Below are 14,984 nucleotides of genomic sequence, written 5' to 3'. Positions count from 1 at the left end.
AGTGCACTCTATGTCTTGGTGGTGGGTGGGGGGATAGAGATCCTGATGGAGTCTTTAAGGTTATGTTGTTGAAGGCTTTCATGGCTAGAGTTCATTGGTTGTAGATTTTCCAGGCTGTATGGCTGTGTTCTTGGTAGTTCCTGACATTTTGCCAGCAGCTGTGACTGGCATCCTCAGAAGTATAACACAGAAAGATAGAGAGAGAACTGCTAGCGAAACATCAAGTACTACTATGCCAAGACCACAGCCATACAACCTGGAAAATCTACAATACTATTCTTTAAGGATGTCAGGTATAGATGCTTTTTTGTTGGATTTCACAGTTTTTTGAGCAGCAAGAATTTTCAAGTGCTGTTTAGTTCAATCCTATAACCACCTTTCTGTCTACTAGCAATATCCAAAGTAGTTCACAATTTTTAACAAAATATAATAAAAACATACTGAATAGTACTCTGTCACTGCAATCTTGTACAGGCTTACCTTGACTTAGGCTACAGTAGCTCTGCATAGGATAGTCCTGTTAGGATATAATCCTAAAGCAAGTCTGTTTACTGATTAAGACAGTTACTTAAGATGCTGATATAACACAGAGATCCTCTAGCATAGAATGCCCTTCCTTGTACTCAGTGGGAGCTAGGGTTGCCAGCCTCCAGGTGGTGGCTGGAGATCTCCCGCTGTTACAACTGAACTCCAGGTGACAGAAATCAGTTCACCTGGAGAAAATGGCTAATTTGGCAGGTGAACTCAATGGCATTACACCCCATTGAAGTCCTTTCCCTCTCAATACCCACCCTCCTCGGACTCCACCCTCAAAATCCCCAAGTATTTCCTGACCTGGAGATGGCAACTCTAGTGGGAGCAAAGAAGGATGTCCCACCACCAATGACCTTGCCCACACAGCCATAGCACATCTTAGAAATGCACAGATCTCCTCCAAACCACAGAAACCTCAGCCAGGACACCCATGGCTCAGCTGAAAGAATGCATGGCATGAAGGGGCTACATCTCCCTGGCCTTGTGTCACACATTTTTACAAGACACAATAGGAGACTTTCAAGATGGAAAACACAGATACATTGCACAAAAAAGGAAGCACTTTGCATAAATAACCAAGGGGGAGAAACTAGCATTGCTTCAGCATATTGCTTCAGCATATTGCCATACTGCTCTGCTCAGAACTCTTACAGGGATTCCTTCAAATCTCTCCCCCTCTCTACTTTGTATTCACTCTGCTCTTCCTCCTTCAGTGCTTACTGTGTCTCTTACCATGGGGCACAGAGTAAGTATGAAAGTATGAACTTTGAGATATGCTGGCAGAATATGTATGATGTCAGTGGGATATCACTCTACTGTAAATTCATATGCTACAGGAGAAGTGCATTTCAGAGCAACTACTTGCCACTCCCAACTATTGTTGCTGCTAACCCCTTTTGCCTGGAGTGAGCAAAGCCTTATGGAGCAGGACAAACAGTAACTGCAGAATGAGTTTCAAAGCTATTTCCTATAGAAGACAGGCACATATTGGCCCGTGACTATATAGTCTCCCCCCCCCCCCCCCAGTAGTTGAATCTTGCTCTGTAAAAGCCCCAAGGAGAAAGGTGAGAGATACAGGAACTGAAAAGGCACCCAGATGGTTCTGCTGTCTCACTTCCTCCCATGTGCAGTGTGCTTGAGAACCCACATGCCTCTAGTTTTTCTGCTGTCCCAACTCCCTTGTTCCACCTTACCTCCTGCACCATTTGCAAGCTGCTTAACAAACAATTGATTGACCGGCACAGGGTATGGCGTGAGAGTGACAGACAGCTCTGCCTATGAGTCTAGGGTCTATTAATACAGCTCTGAAATGGTTGAGCCTCCTGCTCCCATATCTACCACATCAATGGGGGAAAACAGTCCATGTCGTGGGGAGAGCATGCACAGCAGCAGCAAATAAGCCTGAGCTACAAAAACCTACCCCACTTTACTCACCAATTAAAAAACAATTGAAGGAGAGCCAGTTTGGTGTAGACTCTTATCTGGGAGAATCAGGTTTGATTCCCCACTCCTCCACTTGCAGCTGGCTGGAATGGCCCTGGGTCAGCCATAGCTCTTGCAGGAGCTGTCCTTTAAAGGGCAGCTTCTGTGAGAGCTCTCTCAGCCCCACCTACCTCACAAGGTGTCCGTTGTGGAGGAGGAGGATAAAGGAGATTGTGGCCACTCTGAGATTCAGAGAGAAGGAAGAGATATAAATCCAATATCATCATCTTCTTCTTCAGACCCAGATCCTTTCCAGATGAACCAAGCCTGGGAGAGAAGCCATTTTTCTTTTCCCACCAAGGAATCCTCCTGACTCGGCTGCCTCCACCTTGAATCACAATGCACAGAGATCAAAAGAAAAAGTATCTGCATGCCATCCCTTGTAACAAAAGAGAGAGAACTCTTTTTTGCCTGCATTCTAATGAATACATGTCACATAGGAGTTTTCCCCTCATATGAAGTTGATTGAACTCTCAAATGGTAATCAGAAGGATTAGATTTGTACTTATCATCCATTTCTCTCCATTTATGAAACAATAAGGTTAATAAAAGGAATCCACTTTATCCACAGTGCTTGTTTTTTTTTTAAAGAAACAGCAAATTAACAGTGAGCTGAAAGAGGCCTAGCACTTTTCTCTTTGAAGAAAACCGCACGACTCTTCTTCACTAGACAGAGTTTTACAGTAGCTGGCAGGACAGAATAGATCCTCCAGGCTGCTAGTTGTGCATAACCTGATTTTTTTTTTAAACTGCTGAAATGCAGTCTTTTGCTGCCCTCTAGAAGCAGATGGATGAATATGTCTTTCTATGGTAGAACGTATTTAGAGACTTTTAACACATTGGGCATAATTAAACTCTGGCTTAAATGCACTTAAACCCATTAAAATCAATAGGCTCATTGGACTCTGTTTTGCATTGTGGCCTCTGAGTGTAAATCAAATGAATAGTCCTCATGCAAACTGGACTAGCACATGAAACTTTGTGCACATGGAACCCGCTGATTTCAATGGAGCTGTTTTCAGAACTGCAGCCATGTTTCCCAGTGCTGAGTATTTACATTGATATATTTGCTCATAACACTGGCTTAATATTAAAATTTTTGAAGATAAAGTGTCGGAGTGGTTAATTGTGAGCATGTGTTTGCTGGTCTTTTTTCCCCACTAAGTCACAGCTGACTTACAGTGACTCCTTAGGGTTTTCAAAGCAAGAGACATTCAGGGATGGTTAGCTGTAGCCTGCCTCTGCACAGGCACCCTGGATTTCCTTGGCAGTCTCCCATCCAAATATTAACCAGGGCTGACCCTGCTTAGCTTCTGAGATCTTGGCTATCTATTTGCTAGTCTAGCAAATCTTATTAGCTAGTCCAGTTGGCCATCTGTTAACAGATAGAGCTGGGTGTCACCTGCATATTGATGGCACCCTAGCCCAAACCACTGGATTAGCTGGGTGAGGGGTTACCCAGGAGCATATAGATTATCTACTGTGGCTGGTGGCAGCACTCCATGGTCTCAGCTGGAGGTAGGGTTGTCAGATATCCCCCTGGCCACTAGCAGGTGATGAGGGGAGATAGCCAGATTCTGATTGGGAGACTCTTGGAGATTTGGGGATGGAACCTGAGAAGGACAGGGAACTCCGTGGGGTACAAAGCCATGGAGTCTACTCTCCAAATCAGCCATTTTCTCCAGGTGAACTGATCTCTGTAGTCTGGAGATGAGCTGTAATTCCAGAGGATCCCCAGGTCCCACCTGGATGCTGGTGTCCCTAGCTGGAGGTCTTTCACAACACCTGATCTTTTTAAAACTGGAAATGCTGCAGATTGTACCTGGGGCCTTCTGCATGTGAAACATATGCTCTGTCAGTGAACTACAGCCTCATTTGTAAGTTTTTCTCTGTGGAATTGGGAGCCTGGTCACAATCCTACCACAGTCCTGCTCTCCCCTACACACTGAGCATCTAAAAGAACTATATCTTTTTTAAAAATGCCCTTTCTTATAGCTACCACACTCAAAATGCAGTTATGGTGATGTCATAAGTGTTAAGTCACTAGCAGCAGTTTCCAGACCCTGCAATTCTGCTCCTTATCACAGGACACAGGTATGATGCTGAGAACAAACAACATGAACAGGTTTCAGATGTCATCTGAAGTTCCAAAACAGAGATTCTAGTTTTGGAAGCTGGAACAAAGAACACAGTGGCAAAGAATACTTTTCTTTTGGAAATATCACAACAATAACACTGTGCTGTGCAGATTTTAACTCAGATCAAAGACAAAGATCAAACTCTCTCTCCTTGCCACAAACTTGTTCTGCTGATAAGGATGCTTTGGAAGGCCTTATGCAACACTGCCACCTAGTGGCAAAGGCTATCAAATGAAAATTGCTGAAGTTGTGGCAATGCAGACAAACATTTAAGTAACAAAAATCAGTTCATTCATTCCATAAACTGCCCACTGTAATTTTCCGGGGTTAAGCCGATAACCCTTGGTGCAGCCAATATGCCAGTACTACGTACCTTCTGCAGAACTAGGTTCCATGGGATGCCCGGATCGCTTGGTGTTTGGATTGTATGCAATCTGCTAAAGATAGATGAGCTCCCAACTTTAATACCGTATCTCACAAAGCAGAATTTTTGCTCACAAGAGTCCGCAGCTTACAGGGAGTATTGCTCACAGGGTGTCTGTTGACTAGAATAGCCTCTTTGATCAACAGAAGGACTTCCTCTTCCTTCTTTTGGTACAGGAAAAGGGGCAGGATCTAACATTCAAAATCCAATTATAATTTACTAGGAAAATTCCTAGTGGGCCACTGTCATTAAGAGCTGTTGGTGGCAGGGAACAAGCCAAACCAAACTCCAACAGCACTTGCAGTGTCACTGGGCTTTGACCAACAGGTGGTGCTTAGCAGTTTTATGTCCATTATTGCTCCCCTGCAGCCCTGGTCTCGGTCAAGTGGTTCCTGGGGCACTGCAGCACTTGTGGTGTTGCTTAAGTGTGCTTTTGGGACGTTTTAACACTACCCTCCATCTAGGGTTCCTAACACTGCCTCAGCAAATGCCAGGAGAGATTTTGAAAGCAGTTCCAGGAGAGGGTAGAGTTTAGATGTCTCTTTTGCCCTGGGCAGCCCATAAAGACTAAGGGAAATTCTTAGAGTCTCACTATGTGGGGGACATTCCCCCCCACACACACATTACTTATAGTAGGAAATTGGTGCTAAGGCAGGCAAATGGGAGACCCTATTTACAGTGTGTTTTTCTCCTGTGAAGGAAATATAACTTCTCTTATTTGCAATGCAAATGAGACACATGCTTATCAGCCACTACAAATTTGTCTGCCTTGGATCTTCCCAGGGGTGTAGCCAGGATTTTAAAAGTCAGTGGGGGTGCTTTTTAAAAAGTCAGGGGGCACCCTTTCCCATCCACTATGCGGCTTGCTGCTTCTCAGAAGCTTTCTGGGGTAGGGCAAAAGCAAGACACTCTGAAAGTGGCCAAGTTGAGGCAGCCAACCCTAAAACTTTGGACTCAAGAAGAGACTGCACTTTGCGTGCAAGCAGGAAGTTTTCCTTCCATTTTCCTCTCCCCCACCCTGGCACTTTGCAGCCAGAAGCTCAATTCGCCCTCCCTGCTCCAGCCCATTCCACGTGCTTCTTCCGCCTCCCTCCTCTCCACCAGCTGCTTTTGCTGCTGCAGTTCACTGTGTCCTGCTCAGCTCTCCTGGCTCCAGCTGCTGCTGCTGATGTTTTGCCGGCTCAGCCTTGGCAAAAAAATAAGAGAGAAGCAGGCTGCATCCCAGAGGGAGCAGTGCCCCCACAGCCCCCCCCCCGTCATGGGTGACGGCAACCAGGTGAGCCCCCCCCTCATGACACCCCCTCTGTGGCTATGAATCCGGATCTTGCCCTGATTTAGGTAGACAGTGTCTCATTTTGTTATTTTAAAACATTCCTTCACATTCACATCATTTTTAAAAAATTCACTCATTTTTGAATGCTCACTTTAATTTTTTTAACATAGGACACACACACCCACACAAAGAAACCTTGCACAAGAAAGGGAAGTCATGGAGAAAGTGATCTTATGATATTGCAAGTGTGAGCCAATCTGTGCTCTGCAAAGCCAGTTTCTTCTGCAAAATGGAAGAATACGCTTCCACTGAGCGCCAACCTGAAAGAAAAACAGAGCCAAAATACAAATAATATAGGCCATTTGTCCATATCGCAGTTTTAAAAGCATTTGTAGTTCTTTAAGAATTTATGCGAAGCCCTGATCCAGCTCAGAAGTGTGGCATGGCAGCCCCAGGAGCACTTGTTCCTGCAGATCTGGGAGTGAAGCCTGGGGAGGCCGAGGCTGGAGGAGGGGAGGCAACTCAGTGGGGTATAATGCCACAAATTCCACCCCTCAAAGGAGCCATTTTGCCAAGGGAACTGATCTCTATAGCAGGGGTGGCCAACGGTAGCTCTCCAGGTGTCATGCTGGCTGGGGCTGATGGGAGTTGTAGGCAAAAAACATCTGGAGAGCTACCGTTGGCCACCCCTGCTCTATAGTATGGAGATCATTTGTAATTCCAGAAAGCCAGCCTTTAGACCTGTAACATTTTTATTTACTTTCTTTCTTCAGATGCAGCCCCACGCCCAAGGAAAGGTAACTTAAATGTAACTCAGAAAACTAAAGGTGTAAAGAACTCAAAGGATATACTCTGAGCAAAAGTCACTTATATGCTTATTGACATTTGGCATGATGACTACAGAAGACAGGTTGAGTGGGGAAATGCCAACACACTGGGTGTGATCGTTTGATCCCAGTTCTTGTTTCCAACATTTGCTGAGCCACTGTAAGGATGCCAAACACTGATGGAGCAGTTTGATATGCCTATGGAGAGAATTGAACTCGGCTGCTCTTTGGAATGCACTTATGACTGCTTCACAAATTACTAACTGGGCATTTATCCATTCAATCCACATTCTTATGAGGAATTTCAAGAGACCCTGAACAGCCAACACTCTGTATCTCTTTATGGTAACATCTAGTTCCTCATAAGACATGACATGAGTTTAATCTGTGTGTTGTCTCCTGATGCCCTCAGCCAATGATTTTTTTTTTGGGGGGGGGGCAATTGCATAGTGTGATGACATCATGTGATGGGTATCCTTAGCAATGTAACCTGTTAAATTGTAAAAGGCCAGGTTAATGGTCACAGAATTATGGATGCCCCATTCAACACCTGAACAGTGCTTAAACAAGTAACTTTTATTGAAGGTGGGGGAAACAATGGGTTCAGAACTGAAGTTTTAAACAAAGCAGTGTGAATAAAAATTATATTGAGCAGTCCCAAAGTCAGTGAAAAGAAAAGGAGGTCTCCTTCGTCTCTGGATCCTGACTCACAAACTTCAGACAGGCTGAGTCTCCTCTTCTTCTCACAGTCATCAATAATCTATTTTTCCTCACAGCCACAGCAGAGGTCCCACTAATGCTCAGGATTGAAGGCCCATGTCAGATGGCCACTCTTCCACCAAGGGCCTTTCTCTTGCACCACAGTTTTTCTCCTCAGGAGCTTCTTCTTTAGAAGTAATCTGCACTCTCAAGAGGAAAACACTTCAGCTTCTCCTCTCACTGCTTCTCCCCCTTGGAGTTCACCCCCTTTTTCTCCTGCCTTATTGCCAGGCAACCACTCATCCAGCCTCTGTAGAAAGTATATCCCTCCAGAGAGCAGTATTTCCAACTATGCAGGTGAAAAACATGCAACAGACTTTTAAATAATATTTTTACAAGGTTGGCAGCAGGAAGAATGCAACTATTACTTATCTAGCGCATTGTATACTGCCTTTCCTCAAAGGAACTCAGGGGAGGCGTATACAGTTCTCTCCTCTTCCATTTTATCGCCACAACACTCCTATGAAGTAAGTTAGGCTGAAAGACTGACTCATCTCCCAGTAAGTTTTGTTGCAAATAAGGATTTGAACTTAGGTCTCCCAAGGCCTAGCTGAACACATTAACCATTACTCCTCAAAAGGCCACCAGCTCTGGATTGGGATGATAGAGAAACAGAACATGAGATACAATAGGAGAACTCTTCAGCAGAAGAATAATTGGGGGGGCGTGTTTTATTTTTTCATAAGATTAACCTTTATCTTGTAAACCTGGCATAGTTCAGGCAAATGCCAGTCACAGACACAAGCTATTTTTGATTTTTTTGAAATGTATTTTGTCATTGTCAACCAATTTGGTTTTAGACCAAATGAAGTTGGTTTTCAAAGGCAGCCCAAAATAAAACACATTACAATAATCCAAGCATGGCTTCAAATCATGACAGAGAGCCTAAATAAAAATAATTAGTTCCTAAAATAAAACGATCACTGTTCATTTCACCTATAATTTCAATCAACTCCATTCTCTTACCTGCCATGGCTCTATATTCTGAAGGTCTAGTCTCTCTTCTTTGGCCTTTACCCTGCATTTAGGTGTGGAATGCTCTCTTGGATGACAGCCATGCAACCATAGTATAGAAAGCATGTGCCACAACATAGACAGAGTTGTAAACAGTGTAGGTGCAGACATGTCTTCAGGCCAAGCTGATGGGATGCTAATAATTGCATTACTACTGTGTCCTGGTTAAGGATGGGTATGGACCACATTTTTGTAGTTTGGTTCATGGCCAACCCATGAACTGAACCATGAACCAATACAAACCAGAAGGCTGGTCCACAAAGTGAACCGATTCATATCTGTTTGTGACCCCAACTTTTTGATCCTTGCTGCTTTATTGGGGGGGGGAGCAAAAAGCAAGGGGTTAAACAGGTTACCACTGCCTCCTCTGCATAGCAACTCAGGTGTTCTGTCTATCCATAAAAGGTAATCTGCACATACAAACATCTTCTAAAATACCCCAGCTTTTTGATCTGCAATTACTGTTGCTGTTTGTTTCAAACTTGTTCAATGACACCTAGTGTTCTTTTGTTAAAAGTAAACATTCTAAGGCTTCTCTGTTCAAAGCAGATGAAATAATAGTGATCTTTAATCAAGCCATTGGGCACTGCTGGAACAATATGAACACGCAATAGCAAAAAAGGAATACTGACATGCCTTTACATGCATGCCTTAAAATTAAAATGCACATTCTGATTGGTTGGATCGTATCTATTCATTGTTTTCTAATCAAGTCACTGGATGAAAGCCACCTTTTGCCATGCTTCCAGTTTTGGGAATGGAAATGATTTACAATGATAATTAAGAGTAAAATTAAGGCCATACTTTTGAGGTAATTCGTGTTCTTGAAGGAAAGAACTATTAAGGTCAGCAGATTAAAAGCAGTATTTCAAGATCTGGTGGGATTGTAGACTGAAAACTCTTGGGTCCTATTCATGTGCAAGTTTAGGAAAAAGTGAAACAATCTGTACCTCATCCTGATTTCTGCTTCTCCCATCCAAGTATTTTATTAATTACTTTTAATTTCATCCTCTTCTCAAGGACCAGGAATAAAAATATTACAGAACCGCTTAAAGGTAATAATAAAACATAACAAATATGATATTATTAAAATATAAACTATGTCAAAGTTAAAACTACCTACAGTGTTCTTACTCCTTTTGACAGAAAATTAATCCTAACAGGAAGGCTTTTCAGTATTTCAGGAAAGCATTTGGGTTCCCCTTTTTCAGATTTCCAAAGGAAGAAAGTTCCATGGTCACCTGTCACTGGGATTGTCCAGAGGCACACTGGCATTTTGTAACTGCAACAAGACAAACATCTATGAAACCTGAATCCAGTAGCACCTTTAAGACCAACAAAGTTATAAGCTTCTGTGTGCACGCACACTTTCTCAGATCAGGTTCGGAGACCCAGTCTGACAGAAAGCTCTCATTAGTCATCTCTTTTCCCTGCTCACTAGCAGGCCTAGTACTATGATGCGCACTTGGAGAGCAGAGCTCCTGCAAAAGTAGTGATTGGCTACTTCTTTTTCCTGTCATGTGAATCTGGGCATCTGACAAAGAGAAGGACAAGCACAACAGAGCCCAGTAAAGCCCCATTAATCCAAGCCCAGAGCTTCCTATGAAAAGGAAAAGAAGCAGAACCGGAGATGTGAAAGGAAGGGAGGGGGGGCTTTCTTTTTCCAAGAACATTTTCCTCAGTTTTTCCAACAGTAAAACTGGAAAATCTGAAAAAGCACCAAAAAAACCCCTTCCTATGAAATATTTTCTCTGTCGGAATGCGTGAAATATACCGAAGACAAAGTTCTTCTCACCCAAAATGTATAGCAAGAAAAAGTCTGAGGACTTCTTCAGTTTTTCCATGTGAGAAATTTGGAGGAAACACTGAGGGAAGGGGGCTCCTACAATTTTTCTCTTTTTTTGCATGCTTGCTGAGGCAAGGTTTTACCCAAAATATGCAGTATGAAAAATTTTACACAAGCAAGCCAACCTACAGCATTAAACATTTTATATTTACTTTGTTTATACTGCAGACACATAGAACTCATTTTCAATACGATAGTCTTTAAATGAAAAAAAAAACCCTGGCAACAATTAATAGCCCTATGTGTTTAATGCCTGACTTGGATGGCCTAACATAGCTAGCCCCACCTTGTCAGATCTCAGAAGCTATGCAGGGTCAGTCCTGGCTAGTACTTGGATGGGAGAACACCAAGGAAGCTCAGGTTTGCTTCACAAAGGCAGGCACTGGCAAACCACTTCCAAATGCCCTACCATGCTGTCCCAAATCAGTTGTGACATGAAGCACTTTCCACCACCAATGTGTTTAGTAATAATACCCTATGGAAGAGTTACATGTTTCCACTGTTATGAAGTTTCACTTGATGACCAAATGTGCTGGGTGTCCTGGCTACAGTGACTGTAAGAAAGTTTCTGTACAAATAATACATTTTACGTTACTTATTGCAGACCTCTCAGATGACACACACACACTAAGATAACATAAATTGCAGCAATCTACAACTGTCTCTCTCTCAAGTATTGGCTATTCAGGACCAACTCTCCTTTCACAACCCCCAGCACTCCCTTCGATCGTCATCTAGGGGCCTCTCTTGCAGGTGCCTGGCCCCAAGATGGTTCAGTTAGCTGTCACTACTCTGTGGAAAGCACTGTGGAATGCTCTCTCGGATGACATCCATGCATTGCTGGACTAGTTTAGTTTCCTCAGGGCATGCAAAACTGAATTATTTAGAATTATTTACCCTTTGGAAGGTAACCACACGTTTAGGCTGATTTAATAGTAGCATGGTGATAGCCACGTATTTTAATATTTTAATGATATATTTTATTTTGTTGTTGTTCAGTCGATTCCGACTCTTTGCGACCCCGTGTACAAAATCACGCCAGGCCCTCCTGTCTTCCAGAACAGGAAGGGTTGGTAAGGGGGGGGGGGATAAACTAAACAACAGGTGGGGACAAATTGGGAGATCAACTGTGAGAGGTTATACTGAGAGCTATCCAGACAAGTGCGGATGTCTGCCCAAGGGATTCCAGTGCTCCTGGGGAGGGGAAGATATGACGGTGGGAATAGACAGATATATAAGAGAAGGAGACAGAGACAAAATGGTGCTCGGCCACCTTCCAGTCTACTTCCCATCCCAACGGTGGTAGGTAGTGGGACTAAGAGGAAATGCTCGTCTCCGTCACTGGTGTTATGCAACGCCAGGTCCATCAACAACAAGACCTCGACCCTTAAGGAGTTCTTACTCCAACAGGATGCGGACCTGGCTTGCGTGACTGAGACCTGGGTGCGGGACGGAGAGACAGTAGCTCTCTCCCAGATGACCCCCCCAGGTTACTCGGTCTTTCACCAGTCACGGAATAACGGGCGGGGGGGAGGGGTAGCGTTGTTCATACGGGAGGGTTACACCTTTCGGGCTCTCCCGGCACCAAAGATCGATGGCATTGAATGTGCCGGCCTGATGTGGGATGTTGGAGAGGGGTTGGCGATCTGGCTGGTGTACCGTCCGCCCAACGCACCGGCCGGCGCCTTACCATCACTATTGGAGGCAGTGGCGGGCTGGGCATTGGAGTTCCCGGGGCTTATGGTCCTGGGTGACTTCAATGTCCATGCCGATGACACGGCCTCCACTCAGGCGATGGACCTAGTGTCTTCCATGGCGACACTGGGACTCTCTCAATTTGTCACAACTCCCACGCATCAGGCCGGGCACACATTAGACCTGATCTTTGCATCCGGGATTCTGGTGAACGATATCGCGGCTGAAGCGGTTCCATGGTCGGATCACCTAGCCCTTAAGGCCCGTATGGAGACGTTGCCCCAACCCTGTATGGGCGGAGAGCCTATTTTGGCTCGCCCCCGGGGCTTGATGGACCCGGAACGGTTCCAAACAGCCCTGAGGGATCCCTGGCCCACTGGCAATTCCCTCGATGACCTGGTGGAAGTCTGGCAGGGCCAGCTATCCAGGGCCATCGATGAAATTGCACCTCGGCACCCTCTGCGCCCTCGTAAGAGGCTGGCTCCATGGTATACCATGGAGTTACGCCAGCTGAAACAAGGGCTCAGACGACTAGAGAGACGGTGGAGGCATACTCGAGACGAAGCGACGAGAACATCCTATAGAACGCTTATGAGGTCTTATGAGATGGCAGTCAAGGCTGCAAAGAAAGAATACTTTGCAGCCAAGATTGCATCTGCAAAATCGCGCCCGGCACAATTATTTAGGGTAATTGGAGATCTTATAGCATTGCCACAAGGCAAACCAAATATTAGAGAATTAGAGATAGGCTGTGAGGCATTTGCGAAATATTTTGCAGATAAAATCTCGTCGCTCCGCCAGGACCTGCCTATCACATTAGATACAGTAAGTGAATCTGAGGCTCCGCGCCTGTCTTCAGATTTGACACTGGATCACTTCGACCCGCTCAGCCTGGAAGAAGTTGATGGAATTCTCTCTGCTGCTCGCCCGACAACATGTGATCTGGACCCGTGCCCCTCTTGGCTGATTAAATCTTGCCAGAGGGAGCTTAGATGCCCTTTACGGGACATCATAAATAGATTCCTCCTAGAGGGGCATTTTCCAACGCCTCTGAAAGAGGCCTTGGTCCGCCCCCTCTTGAAAAAATCTACAGCAGACCCGGCCGAATTGGCAAACTACCGACCGGTGTCTAATTTACCATTTTTAGGTAAAATCATCGAGAGGGCAGTGGCGTTGCAGCTACAGAGATTTCTAGATGACGCTTCTGTCTTAGACCCATGCCAGTCTGGCTTCCGGCCGGGCCATGGGGCGGAGACGGTCCTGGTCGCCTTGGTGGATGACCTCCAGCGGCAACTGGATCGAGGCGGTGTGGCAATACTGATGTTACTAGACCTGTCGGCTGCATTTGATACAGTCGACCATCAGCTGCTGATTCACCGCCTCGCCGACATAGGGGTAGAGGGGCTGGCCTTACAATGGCTTTCCTCCTTCCTCATGGGTCGGGGACAGAGGGTGGCGATTGGGGGTGAGCGATCCCAGAGGCGCACACTAGATTGTGGGGTGCCCCAGGGAGCAGTTCTCTCCCCGATGTTATTCAACATCTATATGCGCCCCCTCGCCCAGATTGCCCGGAGATTTGGGCTGGGTTGCCATCAATATGCAGATGACACCCAGCTCTATCTACTAATGGACGGCCGGCCCGCCTCCGCCCCGGGGAACCTGGACCGGGCTTTGCAGGCTGTTGCAACGTGGCTCAGACTGAGCGGGCTGAAGTTGAACCCAGCGAAGACAGAGGTTCTCCAGGTGGGTCGTGGCACTCTGGGGAAGGAAATATCTCTCCCGGCCTTTGACGGGGCGCCACTGAAGACGGCGCAACGGGTGAAGAGCCTGGGTGTTTTACTGGAGCCTTCATTATCAATGGAGGCCCAGATAACAGCCACTGCCAAGTCAGCGTTCTTTCATCTGAGGCGGGCGAGGCAGTTGGCCCCTTTCCTAGAGCGGCAGGACCTAGCGATGGCGATCCATGCGACGGTCACCTCAAGACTGGACTACTGTAACGCTCTCTACATGGGGCTGCCTCTATACCGGACCCGGGAACTGCAGCTAGTGCAGAATGCAGCAGCCAGGCTACTACTTGGTCTTCCAAGATGGAGGCATATACGGCCTGGGCTGCGCGGACTGCACTGGCTGCCGATTGTATACCGGATCCGGTACAAAGTGCTGGTCATAACCTTTAAAGCCCTATATGGCCAAGGACCGACCTACCTGAGGGACCGTCTCTCCCCATATGAGCCCCAGAGAGCACTGAGGTCAGTAGGCAAAAATAAACTGAATATCCCTGGGCCGAAAGAAGTAAAACTGCAAAGCACCCGCACTCGGGCCTTTTCCGCCGCAGCCCCACAACTCTGGAACCAGCTCCCAGAGGAGGTGCGGGCCCTGCGGAACTTAGATCAGTTCCGCAGGGCCTGCAAGACCGCCCTCTTCAAACAGGCGTTCATTAATGATGGTACCAATGTTTACTGCTAAATTAATAATGCTTACCGCCACTGTTAGTCTAAGAATGTTTTAATCACTGATTGGTTTTAATGTGTTCTTAATGTTTTATTATTGTATTGTTCATTTAAATGTTGTAAGCCGCCCTGAGCCTGCTCTGGCGGGGGAGGGCGGGGTATAAATAAAATTTTACATTACATTACATTCCATCATCCTCCGAAGTCTGCTCAAATTAGTGTTTGTTACATCAGTAACACTGTCCAGCATCTCATCTTTTGCCGTCCCCTTCTTTTGCCTTCTGTCTTTCCTAGCATCAGGACCTTCTCCAGGGAGTGCTCCCTTCTCATTTGGTGGCCAAAGTATTCGTTATATTTTATATTTGTTACTTATTCATATGTTGGTTTTACCATATTGGTTTTAATGTTGTAAGTTGCCACAAGACCCATTGGGTAAGTGGCAACTAATAAACCAAATAAATAAATAAATGCATCTTTTTTCTTCTAGAAAACCAAGGCATTTATACTTTTAAATTCCATTAATATACCCAACAGTTTATTTA

This window comes from Heteronotia binoei, chromosome 7 (assembly GCF_032191835.1).
Source record: "Heteronotia binoei isolate CCM8104 ecotype False Entrance Well chromosome 7, APGP_CSIRO_Hbin_v1, whole genome shotgun sequence".
Lineage (NCBI taxonomy): Eukaryota > Metazoa > Chordata > Lepidosauria > Squamata > Gekkonidae > Heteronotia > Heteronotia binoei.
This window is presented reverse-complemented; position numbering follows the sequence as displayed.